The 15,290-nt window shown below is 44.9% G+C and overlaps 1 protein-coding gene across 3 annotated transcripts in view; it reads left to right on the plus strand.

Moving 5' to 3' along the window:
- The first annotated feature begins 10,531 nt into the window (after positions 1-10,531).
- Positions 10,532-15,290, plus strand: part of DLGAP3 (DLG associated protein 3) — a 56,949-nt gene continuing 52,190 nt past the window's right edge. The window contains exons 1-2 of one of the 3 annotated variants that reach the window (XM_014864019.3): positions 14,306-14,435; positions 14,672-14,780. The gene's annotated coding sequence lies outside the window, so the exon portion shown is untranslated. Of the gene's footprint in view, positions 10,688-14,305; positions 14,436-14,671; positions 14,781-15,290 lie in introns of those variants that run through there. The other 2 variants (XM_044770314.2, XM_044770315.2) reach the window with 2 other exon arrangements.

The following is a 15,290-nucleotide window of genomic DNA, read 5'->3' on the forward strand; positions in this document are numbered from 1 at the left end:
TAGAGCTATTTTCTTTGTGGTTACCATGGAGATTTCATTTAAAATCCTAAAGTTACAACACTTTAGTTTGAATTTATACCAGCTTAACTTCAATAACATACAAAAAGCTCTGTCCCCACCCCTTTCAGTTGTTGATATCACAAAATTACATCTTTATAATAGTGTCCCAAAACATAAACTAATAATTTTTGTTTATTTATTTATTTTTTAGTGAGAAGGACTGTTGCTGAGCTAACGTCTGTGCCAATCCTCCTCCAATTTTTGTATGTGGGATGCCACCCCAGCATGGCTTGATGAACTGGATGTAGGTCCATGCCCAGGATCCGACCCCACAAACCCTGGGCCACCAAAGCAGAATGCACGAACCCAACCACTACACCACCAGGACAGCCCCAATAATAATTTTTTTGAAATGCATTAGTGTCTTAAATTATGTAGAAAACAAGATTTAGAGTTACAGACCAAAATTACAGTAATACTAGATTTTACATTAATAATTGTTTTTTTCTTTGTGTTTTAGTCTCTTAAACAAAAAATACAGTTACAAACCATTGTTACAATAATACTAGTTTTTATAATTGCCCATGTATTTACCTTTATTGAGATCTTTATTTCTCCATGGAAGCTTTATTTCCAACAGCTTCCAGTTACTGTCTAGTGTCCTTTTATTTCAACCTGCAGGATTCCCTTGAGTGTTTCTTGCAGGGCAGAACTAATCATAATGAACTCCCTCAGCTTTTGTTTATCTGGGAATGTCTTAATTTCTCCTTCACTTTTGAAGGACAATTTTGCTAAATATGGAATTTTTGTTTGACAGTTTTTTCTTTTAACACTTTGAATATATCAGCCACCCTCTTCTGACATCCAAAGTTTGTAATGAGAAATCTGCTATGATCTTATTAATGATCTCTTGTGTGTGACCAGTTGCTTCTCTCTTGCACTTTCAAAATTCTCTCCTTGTCTTTTTCTATTGACAGTTTGATTATAATGTGTGGGTCTCTTTGAATTCCTCTTACTTGGATTTGTTGAGTTTCTTGGATGTTTATATTCATGTCTTTTATCAAATTTGGGACATTTTCAGCCACTATTTCTTCAACTATTCTCTCTGCCCCTTTTTCTCTCTCTCTCTTTTTTTTTAAAGATTTTATTTTTCCTTTTTCTCCCCAAAGCCCCCGAGTACATAGTTGTATATTTTTAGTTGTGGGTCCTCCTAGTTGTGGCATGTGGGATGCCACCTCAGCATGGCCTGATGAGCAGTGCCATGTCCACACCCAGGATCCCAACTGGCAAAACCCTAGGCCACCGAAGTGGAGCATGTGAACTTAACCACTTGGCCATGGAGCCAGCTCCCCGCCCCATTCTCTTTCTCATCTCCTTCTAGGACTCCCACAATATGTGTATTGGTCCCTTGATGGTCTCCTACAGGTCCCTTAGACTCTGTTCATTTTTCTTCAATGTTTTTTATTTCTGTTCCTCAGCCTCAATAATTTCCATTGTCTTGTCTCCAAGTTCACTGATATTTTCTTCTGTTCAAATCTGCTTTTAAATCCCTCTAATAAATTTTTTATTTCAGTTATTGTACTTTTCATCTCCAGAATAAGTTTTCAGGTTTTCTCTCTCTTTATCGATATTTCCATTGTGTTCATACATTGTTTTCTTGACTTTCTCCACGTCTTCCTTTAGTTCTTTGAGCATCTTTAAGACAGTTGTTTCAAAGTCTTTGTCTAGTAGATCCACCGTTGAGTCTTTTTCAGGGACAGTTTCTGTTGACGTATTATTTTCCTTTGAATGGGGCATACTTTTCTGCTTCTTTGTATGCTTTCTGATTTTTTCTTGTTGAAAACTGGACTTTTGTGTCTAATAATGGGTTAACACTGGAAATCAGATTTTTCCCCTATCCCCAGGGTTTGCTGTTTTTAATTTTTTTTTAATAAATTATTGTAGGCTGGTGCTATGCCAAGGATCCACCTGTGGTGTAACCTTAAGATTTTCTCAGATGTTTTCTGAGCCTGTACCTTTTTTGGGGCATGCACAATGACACTCTAATTTCTTTGGTATATGTAGCTGCTTTTGAATATCTTAGTCTTTAATGTCTGGCTCCCGCAAAGGGAAAAAGAGAAAAATAAAGGGAGAAAAAAAAAGGCTTCAGCTCCTCATATGCCCTGGAAGTCACTTTAGCCAGAGGGGGAGGGCTTTGCAACAAAGGAAGGAGGTCCAACAACAATGGCTACCTCCACTTTGTCTACACCTCTGTATTAGAAATAGCTTTCAGTGATCAGAGGATAGATCTCTGATATATAGAGAACAGGGTCCTTTTTGTACCCTGGTTTCTGCAAGCTGCTGCAGGAGCATGTGCACAGCTGCCTGCCATGTGGCTGGGGGTGGGGGATGGGCAGATGCTACTGTGCTAAGAACTTAAATTGACCAAAATTAACAGCAACTTTCCATCCAAACCTTCCCTTGGAAGTTGCATGCCTTCAATGGACTCCAGAATTCCAAAATAGTTACATCAGACAGATTCTACCAATGCAATTGTTGTCTAGGTGGGGAGACAAATTCTTGGTCCTTCCTACTCTATCATCTTCCCAGAATCCTCTTGTCAATATTTTCTTATATGGTTGGCACTTTCTGCATCTTGCTTAAGAAATATTTGCCCACTCCAAGGTCATAAAAATATGCTCCTATATTTTCTTCCAGAAGCTTTAATATTGTACTGTTCACATTTAGGTATAGAATCCATTTTGAATTGCTTTTTGTAGTCAAGGTTCCTACTTTTTGAGATCAAGGTTCATTTTTATCCAGCTCATTGTTTTTCAAACTGAAAGCTAAAGGGAACACATCAAGTGTTTTCCTGCTTTTCCTGCATGAACTATACATTAGAGTAATAAAATAATTAAGGAGAGAAGTTTCTCTTTATGGAAGTGCCCCAGCTAATAATTGAGGAGGGAATCATGAAACTGATATACCACCGTTTTACAACCTCTATTGCATAAAAGACAGACATCATAAAAAGAAAGATTACTGGATACGATATGTCTACTGATGGAAATATACAACTCTACTTATGAAGAATTATTGCCCAAAAATTGAAATCTGCATCTGATTAAAACTCTATATTTAATTACTAAATTTCAGAAAATATGGGATATAGAGAAATATGATAAATAATCCTGCAGGCAAAAAATCCAAACTATAGGAAATTCTTGAGATAATCAATCTTGCTTCTTTAACAAATAAATTTTCTGAAAAAAGTGAGAGAGAGAATTTATAGGTTAAAAAAAGACTTAAGTGATATCAATAAATTGCAATGTATAAGAAGAATCAGAGAAATTTGGCCATTTCACTAGATATTTGATGATATTAAAAGATTATTGTTAAATGTTTTAGATGTGATCACCATATTTTAATTATGTTTAACAAAAAAATTCTAGTATTTTAGAGATATATACTAAAATATTTATTAATGAAATATTATCTCCAGGGCTTGCTTCAAAATAATACAAAGAGAAGGGGAGTGAAAGATATAGATTAAACAATATCGGCCAGAAATTTATAATCATTGAATTTCAGTAATAGATACATGGGGATGTATTGTACTATTCTCTCTTCTATATTTTTGTATGTTTGAAATTTTTTATAATAAAAATTTTTAAAAACGTGTCAATCATCCTTGATTCTTGGTTTTCCCATATTGATTTTAGAATCAGCTTATCAAATTACATAGTTTTTTATTGAAATTGCATTGAGTCCAAGGATCAAGATGGGAAGAACTGACATCATTACAAAATTATAATTTTCTAATGCATGAATGTGAAATCTCTCACCACTGATTAGGTCTTTTTAAATGACTTTCAGTAAATATTTATACTTTTCTGCATCTTTTCTTAGATTTATTATTAAATGTCTAACATTATTGTAGCTATTGTAAATGATGTACTTTCACAAGTTACATGTTTTACTATTGTATACTAATGTAAAAACACTGTAATGTAATGTATTGTGTGCTACCTATACTTGTGCTAATGTAAAAACATGCAAGTGACTTTTGTATATTGATATTCTATCCAGACACTTGCTAAATACAATTACATCTAACACTTTGTCTTTGGATTCTTTTCTGTTTTCTAGCTGAGCAATTATGTCATCTGAACATAATGATAATTATGTTTCCTCTTTAATCCTAACATCCTACTTTGCACCTAGCAAAGTAGCCTTAAAATATAAAAAGGAAATTTGATAAGGCTACAATAGATATGAACTAGACAAATCTACCATCACAATGGGAGATTTCAACACATTTTCTTAAATTGTTGATAAGTCAAGCAGATAAAAATCCACTAAATATACTGAAGATATGAACAATAAAATTGAACAACAAAGGCTTGACATGTACGTAATTCTGCTTCCTACAATTAGAGAGTAAAAGATCTTCTCCAGAACTGTCTTAGTTATGTATTGCTGCACAAACTCAGTAGCGTAAAAGAAAAATAAGCATTTTTTAAATCTCTCAGTGTCTGTGAGTCAGGAATTCTGGAGCAGCTTGGCTGGGTGGTTTTGGCTCAACATTTCTCATGAGATCCACCGAGATGTGAGTGGCTGCAGTCATCTGATGGCTTGATTGGAGCTGGAGGATCTGCTTTCAAACTGGTTGACCCACATAACTAGTAAGTTGGCACTAGTGATTGGAAGGAAACCTCAGTTCTTCCCCATGTAGGTTTTCCACAGGGCTCCTTGAGTGTTTTTGTGACATGGCAGCTGGCTTCCCTCAGAGTGAGCAACCTCAGACAGCAAGACAGAAGCTGCAAGTGTTTTATGACAACCTCAGAAGTCACATACTGTCATTTATGCAACATTCTATTGGTTATACATATCAGCCCTATTACTCAATGTAGGTTGGGACTAACCAATACCATAAATTGAGATGAGACTAATTGGGGGCGACATTGGAGACTGACAGCCACAAGCACACATGTAACATTTACAAACATTGATTATATACTAGTCATAGAGCAAGATTCAATAAATTTCAAAGAATAAGCATCATACAGGCAAGATTTCTTGATAATAATGCAATTAAGTTAGAAGTTAATAACAAAAATATATACTAAATGGCATTTGGAAATGAAAAACACACTTTGAAATAATTCATAGGCCAAAGAAGAAATCATAATGGAAATGTTAAAATACTCAGAACTGAATTATAATGAAAACATGTGAAATGCAGTGAAAATAATTCTTCAAGGATAATTTATAGCCTTATATATTTATAGTAAAAAAGAAGAAAAGCTGAAAATTAGGAAACTAAGTTTCCAATTTAAGCAGTAAGTTAAAGAATAAATAAATCTAAAGAAAATAGATAATAAAAATAAGCAGAAATCAAGAAATTAGAAAAGATACAACAGAGAAGATCAACAAAACTAAGAAATTGATTCTTTACAATGATTAAAATATGGACAAATCTTTGGCAATGAAAGAGAGAAGGCACAAATAAATATTATAAAGAGGGGCACAATTACAGAGGAAGCAGAGATTCAAATGATATAATTTTATCAACAACTTTATGGCAATACATTTGAAAACTTAGACAAATAGACATATTCTTAGAAAAATATAACGTATTAGAACTAACTCAAAAAGAAATAGAAAGCCTGAAATAGTCCTTGAAATAGTCCTGTTAAAGAAACAGAAGCAATAGTAAAACAAAACAAACCAAAAAATTTCCCATAAAGAAAACACCAGTTCCAGATGGTTTTATTCATTTATTTATTTTTTAAATTTATTTATTTATTTTTTTAAAAACAGACTTTATTTTTTTTAAAGATTGGCACCTAGGCTAACAACTGTTGCCAATCTTCCTTTTTTTTCTCTTTTTTTTTAAGGATTGGCACCTGGGCTAACAACTGTTGCCAATCTTTTTTTTTTTTTTTTCTGCTTTATCTCCCCAACCGCCCCCCCTGCCCCGCACACAGTTGTATATCTTAGTTGCAGGTCCTTCTAGTTGTGGGATGTGGGACGCTGCCTCAACGTGGCCTGACGAGCAGTGCCATGTCCACGCCCAGGATCCGAACCCTGGGGCTCTGCAGCGGAGCGTGCGAACTTCACCACTAGGCCATGGAGCCGGTCCCCCAGATGGTTTTACAGATATGTTTCAACAAACTCACAAATATCAGGTCATTCCAATCTTATGTACTTTTTTATGGACTTTTTCAGAGAAAGAAAAAAACATAACACTCCAACTCATTCTATGAGGCTAGAATAACTTAGATATCAAATCCTAGATAACAAAGACAGGAAAATATTAGGCTCATTTTATTTATTAATATAGGTACAAAAATCCAAAAAAAAATTAGCAGATCAAATCCAATGATATATGTAAAATAAATCATAAAGCTCCTTGAGTAAGTTGAGTTTATCTCAGGAGAGTAAAATTTAATAGTAGGAAAATCTCTAAATGTAAATGATCTCATTAACAGATTAAGGGAGAAAAACCATATGATCATGTCAAAAGATGGAGAAAGCCCTTGATAAAATTTAACATACATGTGATTAAAACTCTTAGTAAATTAGACACAAATTAGAGCTTCCTTTCTCGGCTCAAGAGAGGTCTCCAAAAATCCTACAATAAATATCATCCTAAAGAAAAAATATCAGAGCACTAAAGTTATAAACAAGAGAAACATATCCACCATCATTGTGCTTCAGGACCTGGCCACTACAATAGACAAGGAAAATAAGCCAAAAGCAATAGGATTATTTTATTTCTCTAAATACATTAAAAATAACTATTTTATATTCTGTGTCTTATAACTCTAACAGTTGAGTTCTTTGCAGATGTGTTTCAGCTGTTTGTTGTTTTTATTGGTTCTTGTTCTTGGTGTCATTTTTTTTGTGTGTGTTTAGTGATATTTGACTGTGTGTTGTTCATTTTCTTTGGAACTTTATATCTGTGGAAATTATTTGAGGCCTGAGATAAAGGTGAGTTCCTCTAACAAAGATTTAATTTTGCTTCTGCCAGGCACCTGGGGTACTATCCATCTGGGACCATTTTATACTAAATTCATAGTTTGAGGTTTTCAGATCACCTGGGTGGAGTGAATTTGATTGCATATGGTGTGAAGTCTAAGCTGTAGTTATGGATTCTCAGAAGATGATTCTTTCTCCCTACACACATTGCTATTGCCAAGGTTTAAAACAGATAATCTTCCTTGCAATTTCCTAGGTGTGGGAATGGGGTGAGTTTTTTCTAGTTCACTTGTGCATTAGAGTAGAGCCCTTTGGGCTTTTAAGTTTATGCAGGGGAGTATTTGCTCAACTTGGGAAGACCCTGCACTTTATCTTCTTATCCACATGCCCTGAGAAATCATGAAAACTGAAGTTCAATTTCATCTATTAGCAAATATCTCTGTATCGGTTATTTATTGCCATAATATTGTAGCATAACACAGCATTCCAGAACTCAGTGGCTTAAATTAATAAGCATTTATTATTGCTCAAGAGTCCTCAAATTGGCTTGATGGTTCTTCTCATTTGGTTGGTCTCACTTGAGTGTCTGCAGCTAGTTGTGGTCAGGTAGATATCTACGTTGATCTTGGCTGGGCTCTGTCATGTGTCTGGGGGTCTGCTGGCTACAGGCTGTTCTATGATAGTCTTGGCTGGGATAGCACGGCTCTCTTGCACCTTGTCTCTCGTCCTCCAACAGGCTATTCCAGGCTTGTTCTACAGTGGAGGCAGGAGACCAAGAGAAAGAGTAGAAGCATGCAAATCTCTTAAACCTTGGGCTCAGAACTGGCACATCATGACTTCTTCCACTTTCTATTGGCCAAAGCAAGTTACAAGTCCAGATTCAAGGGGAAGGAAAATAGAGTCCATCTCTTCATGCAGAGAGTTGCAAAGTCTCAGGGCAAAGGACATGGATTCAGGGACAGGTGGAGAATTGGTGTCATTTTTGCAACCAATGTATCATAGCCCCCAAGGCTAAAGTTGGCTTCCGTGCTCTGCTTACTTCTCCGGTTCTGCCTTCACTTAGATTTTGGCTGCACTGATTCATATTTTCTTGCCAGCTCATTGATGCATTTAAGAAGATTTAAAAAAATATTTTATGTATCATTTATGACGTTTTCAGCAAAGGATCAACCAAGCACCTGGTCGGCCATACTGCTTGATTGACATTTTGATGAGTTTCTGTCTTTGCACATATATGGCTGTCTACCTGTAATTCTCTTTCCCAATCTTTGAGATTCTACTCAAATGCCTCCTTTATGCTTCTTTACCTCTTTAACTGCCCCTCTTCACCTAGGCAGAGTAGGCTGTTGCCTTTAGACTCTAAAAGTATTTTGTGCCCATCTCTATTAAGGCATGGAATTCCTAATACAGCAATCATAATTTGTGGCGTGCAGAGCCCCTCATTCGAAAATTATTAAGTATTTCAAGATGGTGACAGCAGAGTATTAAAGCAAGAGTGGGGCCCCTTTGAGTGCGGGCCTCTGTGTGACTGTACAGCTCACACTCCCACGAAGCTGGCCCTGAGAGTAACTATTGCTGTACACCTCCATCTCCCTTATATATACCGGATGCGTGTGAGACAATGCTGACTAAGGTAAGCCTGTCTGATTAATCTTTAATCAAGAGGCTAGCAAGGTGCGAGGCGCAATCAATAAATGGTTGTTGAATGAACAGATGAAAACTACACTATGTTCTCAATTCTAAAACACATCATCTTTTTGATAACAGCTTTAAGAAAAAGTAGAAAACCATATTAAATGTCCCTATCCATTGTGAAATGCTTTCCAATTTCAGTATAGTTAACAAAATGTACATCTTAGAACTGAAAAAACATGGTGGGGCCTTTTAGCATCCTACATGATGGCTGTTCTTCTTTATGCTTCATAGAAAGTGAAATGCCTCTTTCAGTTCTAAAGCTAGTTCCTGGGAACAACTTTCTGTCTTATTTTCTCTGATATCTGCTCTTGGCTGATCCCCAGGCTGGGATTGTCTGCAACCTTGGCTCATGATTGAAAAGTCTTGAGTGAACTGGTCTTACAGGCAGCAGGATAGGTGACCAGTCTGCCAGCCTCCCACCAGACTTCTAGGTTTCCTGGGGAAAGGGCCCGCCAACGCCCTTTATGTCATTTATGTAATGTGGCATCTTTAAACATCGCCACGGAGAAAGAGGAAGGGCTTGGCTCCCAGCTCTAACTGTTTTGGGCCTGTGACTTCCACTTTCTGTGCCTCAGTTTCCACCTTTATACAAGGAGGAGAGTCAGTATAGGGAGAAGGGAGCTGTTGGGTGGGCGTTTAATCGGAACTACTCCAAGGTCTGTTCCTAGAGAGGTGGACAGTTGGTCTCCCAAGCTGCCTGAGCCCACACATCACTACCCCAAAGCTTTCAAGACCGGAAAAGGTGGAGGTGGGAAGAGGGGAAGAGGGCTTGGAGGATGCATACCACTCTTCACCCCAACTTTCAGCGCCTGAGGCAGTGTTCCCTCACACCCACCCTGGGAAATCAGAATCCAGACCAGCCCCTCCCCCACACCTTCAGCCCCTCCCCCTGCGGCTTCCCCAATGCGGCCCCCTCCCCCCGATTACAGCATCGTTCTGGGCGCCAAGACGGATTCCAGCCAAGGGACTGCTGCAGTCAGCTCTCCTCCGCCTCTCCTGGCTCCTGCAGCCTGTGTCCTGGCTCTGCAGCCTCCGGCTGTGCTTCGGACAGTCCCCTTTCCCTCATCCGCCCCGCCCCCGCCATGGCATAACCCCTGGCTCAGGGCCTAGAGGTGGGCGGGCACAGTGGGCACGGGTGGGGGCCCCAGCAAAGTCGGCAGGTGTAGCCGGGTTCTCCCTCCACACCGGGGATGCCTCGGCCGTGCGGACTGTGGGTGGGGAACGCCTGTCGGAGGCTCTGAGGCCGGGCACAGCGCCCCACCCTGGCCGGGGCTGGGGCAGAGGAAGGGGGCTCTTTGAACCGAGGCCAGGAGCTGAAGTCGGGTAGCTGACCAGGAAAACCCGAAGGAGAGTCTCCTGAGGGGATGTGCCTGGGGGGCCGTCCGTGACATTCAGGGTGTGACAGTGCCTCGGTGGGGCGCGAGACCCGTCCGTGAGACTGTGTGACGGTCTCCCCAGCCGCCCGCCTCTGGGCTCGGCTCCCTGTGCCTAGGTCGGCTGCGCGTGGCGGTGACACTGTGTGCTTGTTTCAGGGTCCCCGGCGACACTGACCCAGTGGTCCCCGGGGAGGGGGAGCTTATTCCCACTCCCGGGGTGGGCCTCCCCAGCGCTGTCGCTCAACGAGGCGGGCGCTCCTCCGAGACCCCGGCGGCCGCCCGCCGGCTGCGACCTCGGCCCTCCCGGGTCCGGTGCGGGGGCGGGGAGCTCGGGCTCCCCCTCCCTCTCTCGGGCTCCGGGCTCGGCAGCCCTGCGCGGGGGCGGGGGCGGGGGCGGAGCGCGCGGGCGGGATCCCCCCGCCTCCCCTTCCTGGTCCCCGGGAAATCCAGCCTCCGTGGCTTGGCCGCCTCCCGCTCCCGCGCCCGCTGCCGCTCGGCGCTCGCTGGGGCTCCGCAGCCGGCGCGGCCCCTCCGCTGGGGGCTCCGCAGTGCCGGGCCCCGTCCCTGCCCGCCCGCCCGCCCGCCGCCGCCGCAGCGCCCCCGGCCCGGGCCGCCGGCACCATGTAACCCGGCCGGAGCCCGAGCCGGGCCAGGTAAGCCGCGGGGAGGGGTGGGGACGGGGCCGCGCTCGCCGCGCCCTCTGCAGCGCCCCCCAGCCTCGGCCTGGCTGCGGCCCCGGCGCCGCCCACGCCCCGGGCTCCGGCGGCCTCGGCTCCTGGCCCCGGAACGGGGGAGGGCTGGGCCTCCTCCGCCGCCCCCGCCCCGCCCCGGCCTGGCGGCCCGCGGTCCTGACCCGAGGGACCGGCGAGGGGACCACGCGGAGCGAGGACCGGCTCTCCGGGTAGAGCCGCCGGGGCCGGCCAGCCCTGGCCCAGCTCTGGCCGGGCTGGAGGCTTGGGTTCGGGAGGGAGTAGCCAGCGGGGTTGCGGGGGGAAGTGGTGGTGTTGGGGAGATCCGGAGAGAAGTTTCCTGTGCTGGTGTGTAAGTGTGAGTGCGTGTCACTGTGTCTGTGACGAGTGTGAGTGTGTCACCGTGTGAGTCTGTGGGTGATTGTGTGCCCCTGAGTGTATGCAGTGTGTGCGCGTGTCAGTGGGTGTATGCAGTGTGAGTGTGGAGGGTGTTACTGTGTATGTATCTCTGGACATGTGTGTGAATGAGTGTGTTGTCACCGCGTGTGCCTGTATATGTGTCTGTGAGTGTGTGTGTGAGTGGATGTGTGTGTGCTGGTGTGACTATGTCTCTGTGAGTGGGTTCAGGTGTCTGTGGCCTGTGTGAGTGTGTGTGTGTGTGTGTGTGTGTTGGCTGTGTGAGAATGTGTCTGAGCAGGGTTCACTCTGAATCATCCACACCTGGTCTTTGTCCCCACTCCCCCCAGGGATTCTTGGTGGCGGGGAGCATGGGAGAGGGAGATCAGACTTTTCAGAGTCAGATCAGCCCCCTCCCCGGGGACTCCTCACCCCTGACTCAGGCAAGAGCTGCGTTGCACTTCCCACCTTGGTCCCCACCTTCAGCCACCTCAGGGGGTACCCTCTGTGATGCTGCTGGTTGTGTCCTTGCTGCGTGCTGGGGCACCTGGTGGTGGTGGGGCCTGGGGTGAGCTGGAGTGTGTGTGCTTCCTCTTGGGGCCTGGGAACTTGTGTCAACCCAGTAATGTTTCACCAAGAGCCCTTTAGAGCCTGGAGCCGAGGAGGCCAGGTGGAAGCTTCTGCCCTGTTCTTAGTCATCAGAGCAGGTGGCTGTCTCCCAGACTCCCAAGCCCTAAATTTCTAACTTCTGGGTCATTGGTTCAGCCCACTGGCTCTAGGTGGGTCTGTGCTCTGTGAAGTAATAAAATAATAATAATAATAATAATAATAATAATAATAATAATAAATGCCCTTTTATCAGTTTAAGGCTTTTGAAAAATGCTTCCCTCGCAACTCTTTCATCTTATCTCCCCAATAGCCCCCAGGAAGCAGGCGGGTCAGGTTAAGCCATATGAAATTGCCAATATTCAACTGTTCTTGTTTTTTACCTGCAAAAGCAGCAATTTCATGTAGTTCAACCTACTATACCACTATAATGCCAATTTACAGATGAAGGTGTTGAGGCTCGAGAGGTGAATTGCATTTCCCATAATCCCACACTGCTAGTTAGTGGTACAGAAAGACTCCATCCCTGGTCCTTTGGTAACCCGAAGAGCTGGGCTGGGCCAAAGTTAAGAGAGTGGTAGCCCCTGGTGTGCTCTCTGTGACCCTGGGGGCACTGATCTCCACCTTTGCCCAGCAGTCCCTGAGTCCTGGGGCTACTTCTGCACCCAGCTGCCAAGGCCTAAAAGGGAGAGAGAGGGGGAGAAGGGAGGGAGGGGAGGGAGAGGCTTCGTGAGTTGGCAGTGAATCAGGGTCTAAAAAGGGAGCGGGAGGGCTAGGGTGGCAGGTGCTTCTAAAAGGAACATGAACATAGGATGAACAGCCTCTGATACAACCCCCGCATCCCCCACCCCCACTGCCCCACTGATCTGGCAGGCAGTGCCCACTGCATTTTATGCCAGGGGGCTCACGTCCAAGGAGTGAGCTTGTATGTAGTTATCGAATGATGGCCGAGGGAGGAACCTTAGAATTGACTTGATCTAAACTCTTAATTATAAAGTGAGGATACTGAAGCCCAGAGAAGGGAGGGGACTTGTCCAAGGTCACACAGCAAACTTGTGGGTTTTTGGCTAGTCTTAGCCCAGGAACTTTCCAACCCTCCATGTTGCTTTCCATTCCTGCCGCCCCAACCTCCCCTCCCCACGGCCATCCCCATGCCATCAGAGCTGAACAGAGGGGATCTGGGGAGAAGGATCAGAGACTCAATAAGCCTAAGGCTGTAGATCCTTCAATCTGGGACCCCTTTCAAAAGAGAGGAAGCTACAGATATTCCTGGAGATGGGGATTCCTAGCCATACCAAGCACTGAGGTAGGTTGTGGGCTTTTCTTGATTCCTGCTGGTGAGGCATTGAAGATGCTGCAGGCCAGACTCCCAGACTTTCTTCTGAGGAAGTGCCTGCCTTCAGCTGCTGCCTGGCACCTCACATCATCTCTCTCTAGCTGATGTTGGGGCTTGAGCTGGCTCAGCTCCATTTTCCTTCATCCTACCCAGTTTCTGATGCATTTTGCCTCCAGCTGGCCTGACAGTTCCTTACTTCGTGGGTTCCTGTTGGGTAGAGAAACTCCTGGGGCTTGTCTGATTTTAGAAGAGTGTGTAGTTACCCTTAAACCCTTTCTAATCAAACATTCCAGGAGTCTCGGGTAAACCATAAAGATAATTGTTCCCATTTTACAGATGGGAAGACTGCAATTCAGAGAGAGGACTCCCATTTGGTTGCTTTTAATCTGCGAAGATCAGTAGAAGAGGTTCTTGGAGTGAGGGGATGAAGAGAGCAAATGACAGCAGCAGCTTTTGTCTAGAGGGTCTTCGACAGACCCCTTCCAGTGTCTTACCATCCCCATGGTCAGGAAACCTTTCCAGAGTCTGGTTTCATTCACACTTGGTGGATTCAAAGCTTTGTCTCTCAGTGGGGTTTGGAAGAACAGCTGCGTACCCTCCACTATACAAGCATTATGTCTCGATTCTCTCTTTACCCACCCCGCCCCCTCCCGTCTGAAGGCTGCTGGCTCAGCGGGCCTCCTGCCGTCTGGGGAGTCTGGGTTTGAGCTGGGGTGAGGCGGTGGCACAATCGTTATGGTAACGAGCTGCCAGCTCATCGTTGCTAATAACTTGTCAAGTCCCTAGGCTTAAATGCAGCTTGCCTTCCCACCAGCCCTTCTCCCCATGTCACAGAAAGAAAAAGTGAGGCTGTGAGGGAGGGGCCTGTGAATAAAGGAGTTTGGGGAGGTGGGTAGCCTTGTCCTTGGGGTTGTAACTGAAGAGCTCGGGGGAGGTCACTTGGGGGCTGGCTTACGCATATGATTACATAAGTTTGCCTATGATTGCATGGACTGTTACATGTGAATACACTCGGAACATACTTGTATAAATCTGTACATGCTACATGATATGTTCATGTGCTTTTACACAGCATCCCATATGCAAACATGCCTCCAAGCATAAGAACATGCTTGTGCATGAATACTGCCTCTACCATCTGCACATAAGGCACCCAAGAAATCTGGGTTTGTGGGGGTGTCCAGGTATGTGGGTGGGGATCTGATCTTTTTCTGATGCGGCTTCAAAGTGTCTTGTTAACAAAGGGACAGAATGGTCCCAGAGTTCCTTCTTCCTTCCAGTGAGGAGCTTGGAATGAGAGAGGGCTGGGGATGGTGTGGGGGCCCCAAGCTTCCAGCTCCCGAAGGCCCCTGCCTCTATGCCCTTTAAGCTCAGGTATCCCCTGCCCCCCTCACTCTCTATTCTTTCTCATCCTCTCCTCTTCCTGTGTGTAAATATTAAAGAGCTGAGCCTGCAGGGCTGATGTAGACATGGGGAGAGAACAAAATTAAAAAGGATTCCCTCGCCCCCATCCCGACACCCCCACCCCGCAGTACCCCGCTCTTGCCTCCTCCCCTCTCTTTTCTCCCCTCCCCTCACTCAGTGCTTCCACATGTCTCTCCTCCCCCCAGTCCAGATGGGAGCTGGCTCCTTCAGCAAGGGGGCTCCGAGCAGGGTGTGGGGAGCTACCTCTCTCTGCCTCCCCCCACCACATCTGCCTACAGGGCTGGGAGCCCCCACGTGAGTATTTCTTTTATTTTTGGGATGGTGGTTAAGAAAGAAAGTGGTTTTTAGAACCAGCTGTGAGTGGCGTTGAGAGGCTCAGGGCTGAATGGAGGTGGGTGGGGTCTTCTCTCTAGGCTCCTTCAGGGAAGCCTCATGTCTCGGTTTCTTTTCTCTCTTTGGACATAGAGGGAAAGGAGGGGACCAGGTGCCCTCGGTGAATTGGAGCGAGTGTGGGAGGGGTAGGGGCGAGGGGCTTCTGCTCTGAAGAAGGTGTGTGGTGGGGTAAGCCTGTTCCTTTCTGGCAGGCTGAGTTTCGGGCAACCGGGTCCAGAGAGTCGATGGGAGCTGTCCCGAGTGCTGAACGGGACTCGTGTGGTTTTGCTCCTTCGGAACTGTCCTGGGTCCTGAAAGGGGCTGCGTTGGGGCCCGATCATGGAAAGGCCGCTGGGGAGTGCTGAGGGCTCACTAGAAAAATCCTCCCAGATGACCCACTTTCCAAGGACAGAGTCCCTGGATGGAAAGATA

Source organism: Equus asinus, chromosome 5 (assembly GCF_041296235.1).
Source record: "Equus asinus isolate D_3611 breed Donkey chromosome 5, EquAss-T2T_v2, whole genome shotgun sequence".
In the NCBI taxonomy this organism is placed as follows: domain Eukaryota; kingdom Metazoa; phylum Chordata; class Mammalia; order Perissodactyla; family Equidae; genus Equus; species Equus asinus.